We start from the raw sequence: 12,770 nt of genomic DNA, 5'->3' as shown, positions 1-12,770 counted from the left end.
GCAGATACACAAGAAAATAAGGGAAATAGCCATAGATATTCTGAACCTGTGTACTTGCAAGTTCTAGTGAGGGAACAAAAGTAACAATGAACTTGATAAAAAAGCAAGTAGCAACAAAAGTGCCAATTCATAATACTCCAAGTCAGGAGCATTCCCAGTATTGATATACAACCCAGAGGAAATATTTTTATTTTATTAAATTAGTTCTCCTCCATGACAAAAAACACAAGGTCAAAAGACCAAAACAGAAAAATAATATTGCCAACTCATATCACAGACAATGACAATATAAATCAATTTGAAAATGACCAAGAATCCAACAGATAATGAGCAAAGAGTACAAATACAAATATGAACGTAAAATTTACAGAAAGTGTGCTGTAAATGGTACTTAAACATATGTAAAGACTCCACCTTCAGGTATGAAAACTGCTAATTAAACCAAAACTGATATGCCGTTTTTTATTCTTATAAGACTGGCAAAGATCAAAAGTTCCTATAGGACTGATGGACTTCCCTGGTGGTCCAGTGGTTAAGACTCTGCACTCCTAATGTAGGGGGCATGGGTTCGATCCCTGGTCAGGGAACCAAGATCCTGCATGGCGCAAAAAAAAAAAAAAAAAAAAAAAAATCGTCTAGGATTGAAATAGCTAAAGCTAGAAATAACCAAAACGTCTAAAAAGAATGGAATGGAGGAAGTAACTATGGTATATTTCTTCTGTGAAATCCTATACAGCATTAAATAGGATTGAATTGGCATTACATGTGAAAATGTTTACAAGCATGTAATGTGAAAAATAAGACATAAAAGATGCATATGGTACAATTCCATTTGTATAATATTTATACATAGACACCACTAAGTTCTACTGATTAGGAGTACATATATGAGTGATAAAATAGCAAGAAAATTATTAACATAAAAGCCATGAGAATTGTTACCTCTGGAAGGATGAATGAGGAAAGATTGGGAGTGAACATGTGGGAGCTTCTGGAAAGTTAGAAATGTTTTGAATTTTACCTGAATTGTAGTTACACAAGAGTCTGCTTTATAATTATACTTTAAATTGTGCTTATATGTTTTACACTCTCTTCTGTGGTTATAGCACATGAATATATATTTCCAAGAAGAGGAAAAAAAAACACAATGACCAACAAACCTGTGAAAAGATTCCTGACCTAATTTGTAATAATAAAAAAGAGAATTAAATGAGATGCAATTTTATACTCACAGATTTGCAAAGGCTAAAAAGTATCATAAGAATGCAGAAAAGTGGTAGCAGCAATGTAAATCCGTATAAGCACTTTGGAAAACAATTTGGTGTCGTCTAGTAAAGTTGATGGTGCTCACACACCATGACTCAGCATTTCCACTATTAGATACATTTTGTAGAGAAACTCTACCTCACATGCAGGAGACTTATATAAGAAAGTTAATGGCGCTGTTATTTACAATAGCAAAAAATTGGAAACAATTCATGTTTTACCACAGAAGCATGGCTAATCCCGTATAGTCTCTATGTAATGATGAAAATTAATGAACTATCATTATGTGCATTAACATAGATGAATCACACACTGATATAAAAAGTATGTTGTCGAAAAATACATGCAGTATGATTTCTTTTTTATTACTGCTCAAACACATGTAATGTGAAAATAAGTAATCATATATATACATTTGTGGTAATATATTAAAGAAAATAGTGTTAAATATAAAATTTAATCTAAAAAATACTCCCAATGAAAAAGAGGAAATTTGATTGGAGAGCGATGCACATGGATTTTAAGTTTATGGGTAATATTCTTTATCAAGTCGTGAGGTAGGTATATGAGTATTCATTTTATTATTATTCTATGTACTTTTCATATGCTATATAGATGAATATGCTATATATATACACATACATGTATGCATCACGTGTATTTATGATACAATCTTTAATTTAAAAGAATTAATGAGAAAGAAAAATAATAAGATGATCCTTTATACATTTTTTAAAATTATTATTATTTTTTAAGATTTTATTTTTCTTATTTTTTTAAATTTATTTTGGCTGCACAGGGTCTTAGTTGCAGCATGCAGGATCTTTTAGCTGCGGCACGTGGACTCTTAGTTGCAGCATGTGACCTTCTTAGTTGTGGCATGCATGCGGTATCTAGTTCCCAGACCAGAGACCAAACCGGGCCCCCTGCATTGGGAGCGTGGCGTTTTACCCACTGGACCACCAGGGAAGTCCCGATCCTTTATATATTTAAATGGAATAATCTTCAAGATAAATTAAGTGGATATGTGTATAGTATGCTACGATTAGTATAAATAAAAGGGCAAAATGAGAATAAATACACATTTTGCTTATTTGTGTACTGAACATCTTTAGGAAGTTACACAGGAAACTGATAGCTGGGTTACCACTTGAGGAACTAGGTATTTGAAGGGCACTTATGTGGGAGGGAGAAATTCCATTGAATGCCCTTCTGTAACTTTAAACGCTTGTACCAACCAAATATATTATAATTATTACAATAGCTGCAGTTAAAATTTTTAAAATAAATTGTAATATCCCACCCAAATTTTCTGGTTAAAATGGGTCCTGTGATATACCTAAATGGGTGGGAAAGGAGAATCTGACTTATAGTCTACTAACAAAGGATGAAGGCATTCTATCCCTGGCCTTCTTGCCTAAAGGGCACAGCACAAGGATATATTCCTTTTGCTGCCAGAAAGGAAGGAGAATTCGGGAAGGCATGCTGTGATTATTATCTTTACAAATTGCAAATGATAAGCATGAAATAGAAGAATGGGGCTGAATTCAGTTAATGTCAAACCAGAAAATCAAACCAAATGTCAAATTTTCCCAGACGCTCTCATTAACAACACTTATGCCAGTCACATACATTGGTTTCTACAGAGATCAGCCAAAATTTCCAACAGTTACTGGCTATAATCTGACTTTCTAACAAAAACTAGCTTATTATATCCATGCAAAGCCCAAGGTTGAGCAACACAGAATAACAGCAGCAAAGAACGAACACTGTGAGCCAAAGTAAATCCACTTATTTATGACATGGCTTAATCAGTTTTTGGAGGCTCATATTTTATAGCACCATCCATGATTCTGGAATTTTCCTTCAATTAACAATTGTGCAAAATTTACTAAATATATCATTTAGTTGTCTAAAAGTGACAAAGCCTTCATTTTTACAAAATGATTATTTTGTAATTTAACATTTAACTAGTATTTTTTAAAATGCTTTTAGGTAGGACAGAGCCAATTTATTCTTACTTTGCTTGTTCTTCAACTTTCTGTACTGTCATGACAGTTGTCATTTTAAACTTTCTGAGTTAGTATCTAAAAAGAGGTGCTCATGTTACCAATCTTGATATATTTACAGCATATAATTACACAAGTAGTCAACAAACATTTCTGTGCCTACTACTTTTAAAACAGTCTATCAAGAGGTAAAAAGACATAGAAAAGTACTATATAGATTGTTCTTTCCGATAGATTTGTTTGCCTGGAGGGCCCAGCTATACTGTGACTGGTAATGAAAGATAAGCAAAGGAAAAGTAGATAAATTACTTGTCGTATAAGTGTGTAGCATCTAGGGCTTATTTAGATATCTGATAGTATTTGGAGCTATCTGAATTCCATAAGGCTTAAGGGCAGAAGGAACATTTTCCCTTGATCTTGGAAGTTGAGAATGATTTTTATAAGAAGGAGGAGGACCAAAAAGAGGGAAGAGCATGAGCTAGCTAAGACTGGTAGTATGAAGTAAATGAAATAGGGATTTGGAAAACCAGAAGCTATGCCTTAAATAGCCAGTTACGGGATCTCAGAGAAGTGAAATGAAGTCAGACTAGAGGCCATGAAAATTACGCTAAGTCCTTTACATTGTGTTGTTGTTAATTTGTTCATGGGGAACCATTAAATGTTTTTTAAAAATGGTTACTTAAATATGAACCACATTTTATTTAATAGAAGAAATATTTGGCCAGAGTAGATTAGTGAACAGATCTCTTTTAAAAAAAATTGTGATAAAATACACAACATAAAATTTACCATCTTAACCTTTTTTAAGTATCCATTTCAGTGGCATGAGTACCTTCACACTGCTGTGCTGCCATTACCACCACCCATCCACAGAACTCTTTCATCTTGCAAAATGGAACTCTGTCCCCAATAAATAAAAATTCTGCATTCTCCCCTCCCCAGACCTTTTTTTTCTAAATATGAAATAAAATAACAGACACATAAAAGGCAAAACATTTTCCCAAGGGTGTTGAGAAATAGATAAGATTTAATGAGTGGGTTTGCTTGCTGTACCCTATTTACATGTTTCTTTCTTATCATTTGTCTCTATATATATAAATGGGGGGGGAGGGAGAGAGAGATAGATTTACACACAAGCATACACTATTTATATGTATATAGTATATGTATGTGATATATATATCACATATTTCTTAGATCTAAGAAATTGAAAAGGCTAAGGAAAGAATATGGCTGAATTGATCAAGAAGGGAATAGATTTCATTAGCAAGATGCCCTAGTGGTTAGCCATCACGGGCCTTGACCAGTAATACCAACCACTCAACATAAAATACAGTGGTTTTGAACATAAAATAACATTTAGGCAGAACATAAAAGGGTTGTATTGGATAATACAGTAAGAGGGAATAGATCCACTTTTACTATCATCTGGCTGATGAATTGACAGTGCTACAACCTAGGAGAAAAGGATCTAGTTTTCATTTTTAGTCGCATACAGTACCTCCAGGTCAGAAGCTCTTTCACTGCATCATTGCCAGAGAGGGGCCTTGGATGGCTGGGGAACCAATGAATGTATCCAGTTACTTTGTTTTAACAAGCTTCTGTGGAAACAGGAGCAGACCAGGAAATTTCAAATGAGCCAATAGTCTTCACTGAGCACACACAATGTATTCAGCCAGGTTCTAGGTTTTACAGATCACGGTTAAGTTTTTAGCACAATGTATAATCAGGAAGGATAAAGTTTTACATCTTACAGGAATATGTGGTTATATCTAACAACAATATTATGATATTTCCATATCTTGTGGTATTGCCATGGGAAAACACAAATTTGTTTTCATGAGTTTACTGCAAAATCAGCTGTCATATATGCCTTAATTTAAAGATAATTAGCCTTTTTTCTGGTAATTGGAAACTTGAGGAAGAACATTGTAAGATACCCCAAAGTAAACAAACCCAGTTGACAGAGTAAATTAGTTTTGATTTACATGAGATTTTATATGCTTAGAGATTTTGGGTTGAAAGAAACTGAACTTTTTGAATCCTAAAAACAATTTTACTGCATTTTATTTATGTTTGCCTAATATTGACTTTATTGCTTTTTACTGCTATCATCGACTTCCCCAAGCCTTTAAAAGGTTGCCTTTTCATATCTCTTATGGTCATTAGACTTTCTAAAAGAAGAATTCAGTTCTACTTGGTAGAAGATATGTTGGTGACCTATAAATTATGTGGCAATAATTTCATTTTGTGACAAATGTAATAATGAAAATCATTCTCACTGGATTGGAAAATCATGGTTTTATTAGACATTAGGTGTTCCTGGACCTGAGGGTGACATTCCAGTGTGACCACGTAATCCCTAGATTGGAACTGACTTTACAAAGTCTTGACTCAACCATTTAGGAGAATAAGCTGAGTGGAGGAAACACTGGGCAGGGTGTGGGGAATTCTATCTGCTAACGTTTGGGCATTGTGGCCGTTAATAACACAAGAGCAAGAGAAAGAGAACTCTGGGCTCTCTGCTTGTTCATCAAATCATGATTTCCAAGCCAAGTTTCATACAATAATTTTATATTTTAGTTACATTTTGCTTATTGTCTTTATCAGAAACAGAGACAGATTTATGTAGTAGCCCCAAAGTTTTCAACTAAAGCCTGGCAACGCTCCTTATTAAAGAATGTTCATGGCTAATCACTGAATGTAAGGCAATGATTTTATACGTTTTTGTTATTGTTTGAAAGTATTGGTTTGAGGAGATTATGGTTCTTTTCAGAAAATTGCTAGCAAGACAGGCACTTTTTCCAGATAAATCCACGTATGTACATACATTTACAATCATATACAATTTCAAGGGGTCCTTCCATTTCCTGAATTATATCCATGTACCCCTAATTTAGAACCTGAAGCTTGAAGCACCAAATCTATGCTTTTCAAGTGACCCTCTACAACTAGAGCATCTCCTGTCTCAATCTCTTCTCTCACTGTTTTATAAAATTAAGTTTCTACTCAAGTCAATATGATTTCCTTACTGTCTCCAAAACAAGTCATATTGAACTCTACCTACAATCTAATGCTGCCATCCTCCCTGGCCCTTGGACAACTTTTGTGTTTTCTTCTCCTTTAATCCCAGGTTCTAGAAAATCAAAGTTTAAATTAGTCTTTCCAAGAAAAAAAAATTCCTGATATCAGCTCACAGTGCATTCTCCTTTCTCCACATTTTTAATTTGTGACACGCTGCATATTGATGAATATACTACAGTATCCTAAAGTAGTAATATTTTCCTGGGTGTGTGGTAAAGACCCTCAAGAAAACTATGAACTCTAGTAGCATAGGGTTACACTCCACACTTGGATCCATTCAGTTAGAAACTGTTCTATGAAGAAAGATGCTGTTGGGATGCTATTGACTTCATTGTGAAGTATCCTCTTAAAGAGAACCAGCTGTGGCAACATTCTAGTTGTATATTACCCTATCACCTGATTTGTTTTCTTTCATGGTTATCTGAATTTCATAGCTAATTTCCCTCTCCTCTGTTTGCTAGAAGCTTAGAGCCAAATTGGTGGAATTTTAGCAGCAGTATAGGGCTTCATGGAATGTTTTCATTTTGTTTTACCACATTTTATTTTCCTTTTATGAAAATTTCCTCATGGTGTTTATCTTCTGATAATATATTAATGTTTTTGAAACAATCTAAATGTCCTTCTTGAAAAAAGTCAGAAAAACACACAATAAATAAAACATATTATTTGCTTCCTCTACTGTGTTATGGCAATGCTTGAAGAGGATGAATGGTTACCAAAGATCAGGTGAGGGTGGGAGGGAGGAAGACATGCATAGATTGGAATATTAGTTTTACTAATTTCGAAAGGAGTAATTTTAATTTACGGGTTATAATAATTTGGATTAAAATAGTAATTTTTCATCTCAGACATTCTCCATTCCTCATTCCTGTTATATTTGTCTCTATAGGACTTACACCTGGCATATCTCTATTTGCTCTTTGTTCACCTGTATCCTTCTACTGGAATATCAGCTCCATGAAGGTGAGAATTTATTTTGTTCCTCACATATCCCCACAAACTTTAACAGTGCATGGCCCCAATTAAATACTCCATAAATACTGAATGAATGAATAATTTAAAAATCACAACAATATCCTATGGATACAGGGTAGAAATAGTCTCGCTAAACTGTAAATGTATGTCTTTTAGTTCTATGTGTTCCAATACCAGTTGTGTGGATTTGGCTCAATTACAATATCTTCCAACTTTATTACCTTCTTTTATTTGTCTCATGATGTTTTTGGATTAGATAAACTATAAGATATAATGCCAAGTCCTTTTCTCAAATTCGATTAATAAAGATTTTTTAAAAGTGTTTATTAATCAATTAGAATCCATGGAAATAGGGCTGTTTCTGAAAATTTCTCATATTATCTTTTATAGTGCTTCTGAAAAGGCCTTTATTTCTGGGTCAAGAATATCTTTTATTTTCCATTTTTTAAAGATTACAAAGTCCCCTACATGCAGGTCTGCAAACCTAAATTGATAAGACAGACCTTAACAGCTTTATTCTGTGACAGTTTTGAATGAGTAATTGTTTTTGATTTGAAAGATATTAACAATGGCTCTAAGTGTAATGAGAATCTCTTAGGTTATGAAGTCAGGTGAAGTAAACATGGATCAATTATTTGATGATCTTTATGAATGAGGATAGCTGTGTTCTAAAGCTAGGATATGAACAATTTACATTTACAATTCCTTCTCATTACTGGTGGACTTTCACCATTTATTTACATTATCTTTACATTTCTTTAGTTCATTTCCCTTGCAAATGTGTATAATAATGGTCTGATTCGGTTCTGTTTTATACACGTTCTTCAAAAATTTCATCATTTTGAGCTTATTTTCAAAGCAGGAAGTGAATGAATTCTTTTCAGGACAAAAACATATGAGATAGGTGATATTTACTCTAAAAATCCTGCATTTTGTCCATTTGTATCAACACTCTTCCTCATTTACCATGTGCTAGGCTCTAGGGGGGCTCTGAAGGTGACCAAGCCCTTACGGAGTTCACTCTAGTGGGAAGAACAGACACACACATGTCAATAGTTCATAGCTAAAGTGGTGAAGTAGCGGTGAGTACCATGAAGAGCACAGAGGAAACAGTGACAAAAGCCAGCTTTTGATGAGGTAAGGGAGTGGGGCAGAAAAAAGAGAATTTGCAAGGTCACAAAGGAGCTTTGGAGCACAAGAGATCACACTGTGCCAGGTAGAGAATTCTCTTCTATTCCTAGTTGGTTGGGTGTTTTTTATCAAGGCATCTATGAACACACACAGCTAACATCATATTTAATGGTAAAAGACTGAATGCTTTCCCCCTAAGATCAGGCACAAGACAAGATTGTCTGCACTCTCAATACTGTACTGGAGGTAGTGTATAGGCAGTAAAATTTTGCTAATTATTGTCAACATAGTCTCCAAAAATCTCATCCCATTTCAAACTATCATAAGAGTATTAGAATGCCTCGTTCCTTATCCTATCACAAAACATTTTGACCTCTACAATCTGTGAAAAAATGGTTATATATTGAGGTTTTAATTTGAACTGCTTTAATTATAATTGAGGTCCAACATTTTTTATATGTTATCTATTTTTATTAGTATTTCTGCAAACTGTCCATTTGTGTTGTAACCCATTTTTATTTGCTGTTGGTTTTTTGTATTGATTTATGAAAGCTTTTTATATATTAAGAACTTTCAGTCTATATATTTTACATATAAATGTTTTATAAACATTTTTTGTTTGTAATTAGACCTTGCTTATGATATTTTTTACCATCTTAAATATCTAATTAAACGTATCTGTTTTCTGTGTTTTGTATCTGTTTTAGAAAGGGCTTCCTGTTTTCAAGTTTTAAAAACTAAATCCCCTACTTATTTTTATAGTATTCAAATTTTGGCCTATCCAAAATTATGATATAAAGATGGGGATAGGAACCCCCAAATAGTTAACCAGTTACTCCTTCCCTATTTAAAAAATTGTGTGTAAATATAACTTCTTATCATGTTAAAATGACATTTTATCATTAGAAAATTACTCTGTGGGTTTTTAAAACATGTGTGTTTGGGTTCTTTGTCATATTCTGTTCCATTGTTCTATGTAGGAAGAGGGAGTCCACCAGGGGTCCTGATCATGCCCGCACAATCTTGCAGAGTGTGTTTCAAGGCTTATACATTTCCTGAAACAGCTATTTCTGTAGCTATCTACATAGGCAACTGATTAGATCAATAATAACCATCCTGTAACTGTTCACTTCCTGGGGCAGGGGTTTGGGGAAACTGGCTTGTTCATTGCTTGCTACAATGTTTATTGTTTGCTCAAAAATGCTGGGCCTTTTGCCCTGGATTCCTTTCATTGAATAAAACTGCCTCTGCAGGTGTCATCTGGGCCCAGTGCACGATCCTGGTGGAACTTAGGGGCAAGAGTAAGCACTGTAAATATGCTGAATGACAGTAAATTCACCAAGACAAGTGTGATCTTGCAGGTCCTTATTAAGGTGGTCAGTCCCTCTTTTCCAAACTATACTTATTTATTTTACTATATATAATTAAAGTAAGTTATTGATTAATATACAATTTAAATTAGTTGAAAATTCCAGAACAAGGCATACTTCATCTCAGGCTACTACACTAATTTTCACTAATTTATCAGTCCTACTGTAATATAAGCTTATAATATAATGAAATATGGAAATTCTTCAGAATATTGGTGATTATAAATAATGCCTTGAATTTCCAAAAGGGTATTCTGAAAGCTGACCTCAGATGACTGTAATGTACAAGTCTGGCAAAATACTAGATAGATTTTTAGAAATAATTGTCTTCAATAGTCCCAAAACACTCATCAAAACAAAATTATCTGACACAAACAGAAACAAATTGAGAAGTGCTAAAATGGGGTATAACAAGAGCAAAATCTCTAGGAAGACAACACAATGACCAGGAAGTTACTTGATCAATCAGGAATAATGGAGAATAAAATAAAATAATTAGGAGTAAGAAATTGATAGGTATTTCCCTTTAAGATATTAAGATATTAAATAAATGGTCCATGAGTTATCTACCTTAATCCCAAAAGGAGGGATATGAAAGAAACTGGGATTCAAGGAATCAGCTGATGTATTGAGTGAGAATTACTATTATTATTATAATTGTAGGTCTATTAAATGGCAGGCTGGAACGGCCTAAGAAAACTTAGGTTAAATCGAAAGGTGTGTGTATACATATATATGTATGTATATGTGAAAATTGCATAACCCGGAAATAGGGAGGCATGCATTTACAACTCCAGGCGAGGTGGAGGTGGGGTGGAACAGGAGCAGGAGAAGTTAATCTGGTGGAAACTGTCTGACTTCAAATGTCTATGAACCAATACTGTCTCTCCAATACTAACATCACTCCCTCACTGGCATCAAAAACCACCACCCCTGACCCCAACCTCAAAGCCACTGGAAGTAAAATCAGTATTCACAGAATTATAGAACCTGAGTCTAGAGTTGTAGTGATCCCACACTGCTTTAGGCAAGAACCCATCTTCAAGGGCTATGTGAGATTCTGAGTGTTGTGTTTTCAAAAGACGCTGAGACTGTTGTTATGAGGAGCGGAGTAAACCAAATGGTGAAAAATTGGGGACCATTTTACAGGAGAAATAGTGAATAGATCTAGTAATATTTCATCTTGAAATGAGATAGTTTTCAGTTAAATATGATATTTGATTTATTGAATTAAAAATATTTGAAAGAGGGGCTTCCCTGGTGGCGCAGTGGTTGAGAATCTGCCTGCCAATGCAGGGGACACGGGTTCGAGCCCTGGTCTGGGAAGATCCCACATGCCGCGGAGCAACTGGGCCCGTGAGCCACAATTACTGAGCCTGCGCGTCTGGAGCCTGTGCTCCGCAACAAGAGAGGCCGCGATGGTGAGAGGCCCACGCACCGCGATGAAGAGTGGTCCCCACTTGCCGCAACTAGAGAGAGCCCTCGCACAGAAACGAAGACTCAACACAGTCATAAATAAATAAATAAAAGAACGTGAATTTCTAAAAAAAAAAAAATATTTGAAAGATTAGTTTATGGCCATTGGATTAAAATTCTCTATCTATACATCATGTTTGTCTAGCAATCCAGATGATTTTGGTAGACTCTTCCAAGCACAACATTTTACAATTCTAAAAGTTAAGGGTTACAATTAATTTGTGACAAATCACTGAGAATAAAAAGGACTAAGTTTTGGAAAGAAGGTAGATTTGAACAAATGTAAAAACTTTCCTAATAGAATTATAATGCAGATACAGACTCTTGAGATAGACCATCAGGTTCAAATCTCATCTCCATCAATTACGGTGTGACATTCAGCAAGTTACCCTTTCTGTGCCTCAGTTTGACCATCTATAAATCACTGATAATAGTAGCACTTATGCATAAGTGTATATTGCAGAATTAAAATATGACTTAAAATGCTGCCAGGCATATAGTAAGTGCTATATAAATGTTAGCCTTTATTATTATTAAACTTCTTAGGAAATAGAACAGGTTATTTTATGAATAATCACACTGGTTGGGGACATGTTAGTCAATTTTACTCAATGGGTAGGGGGCCTATGATTCCGTGATTTCTTTCTCTCTTCTTCACAGAGATGAACCTAATGAGAAAAATAGGCATAAAAAAATAATCATGCCTAAGATAATTCTGTGTCTTCTTGTCATGCCTCTGTCCTATTAGGGGGACAAGGGAGAGTGGTGAAGGCGGTAGTTTTCCCACAGGAGGATTACTGATTTTTATAAATAAATATAAATTTAAAATAAGGCATAAGTACTACCACCCAGAACACTTTACAGACCGTATTTAAATGAAAGCCACTGGAGCAGTGTCATTTCCGTTTGGCAGAAGGGTGAGAATGATGCGGAATGACTTCTAGCCCAAGAAGCAGAAGCAGCATCTGGAGAAGTGCATAGGCAACATATCTTCCAGTCACTGCTTTCTAATGCCAACAACTTGCAATGCAACAATGGAACTAAATCACTAGAGAAAGTAAGATGAATTAAAATTCATCTACTTTCCAAAGGAAGCATTCAAAATGCAAAAGCAAGGCTAATGTTTCCTCGTCCCTCTCATAGTTTTTGCTTATGCCTCTCCTACAGCAATTATCACAATCTCCCAATTGATCTCTTGCCTCTGAAAACAGACTGTGTCTTATCATTTTTGTATCGCCAAACTTTTTATCATAGCACCTTGCTCAGGAAGTGAACTGAAATATTTTTTGAATAAATACATAGTTACTTGCAAAAGCTGAAAGTACTGGATAGTGTTAAATGAGCAAGTATTTTTGTTAATACCTACTGTGTGCCCTTATTGAAGCTTGATACTAATATGTTTATTTAAACAATTAAACAATTAAATGACTCTGAGCTTATTGAAAATATGAATTTCTTA

The 12,770-nt window shown here is 34.6% G+C and overlaps 1 non-coding gene across 1 annotated transcript; it reads left to right on the top strand.

The window, feature by feature from the left end:
- Nucleotides 1-514: 514 nt before the first annotated feature.
- TRNAR-CCU lies at nt 515-587 on the top strand. The gene has a single exon. It is a non-coding gene; the product is annotated as a tRNA-Arg (tRNA).
- Nucleotides 588-12,770: the final 12,183 nt, after the last annotated feature.

This window comes from Balaenoptera musculus, chromosome 4, assembly GCF_009873245.2.
Source record: "Balaenoptera musculus isolate JJ_BM4_2016_0621 chromosome 4, mBalMus1.pri.v3, whole genome shotgun sequence".
Classification (NCBI taxonomy): Eukaryota; Metazoa; Chordata; class Mammalia; order Artiodactyla; family Balaenopteridae; genus Balaenoptera; species Balaenoptera musculus.
The sequence above is the reverse complement of the archived record's forward strand: the minus strand, read 5'-3'. Positions and strand labels throughout refer to the sequence as shown.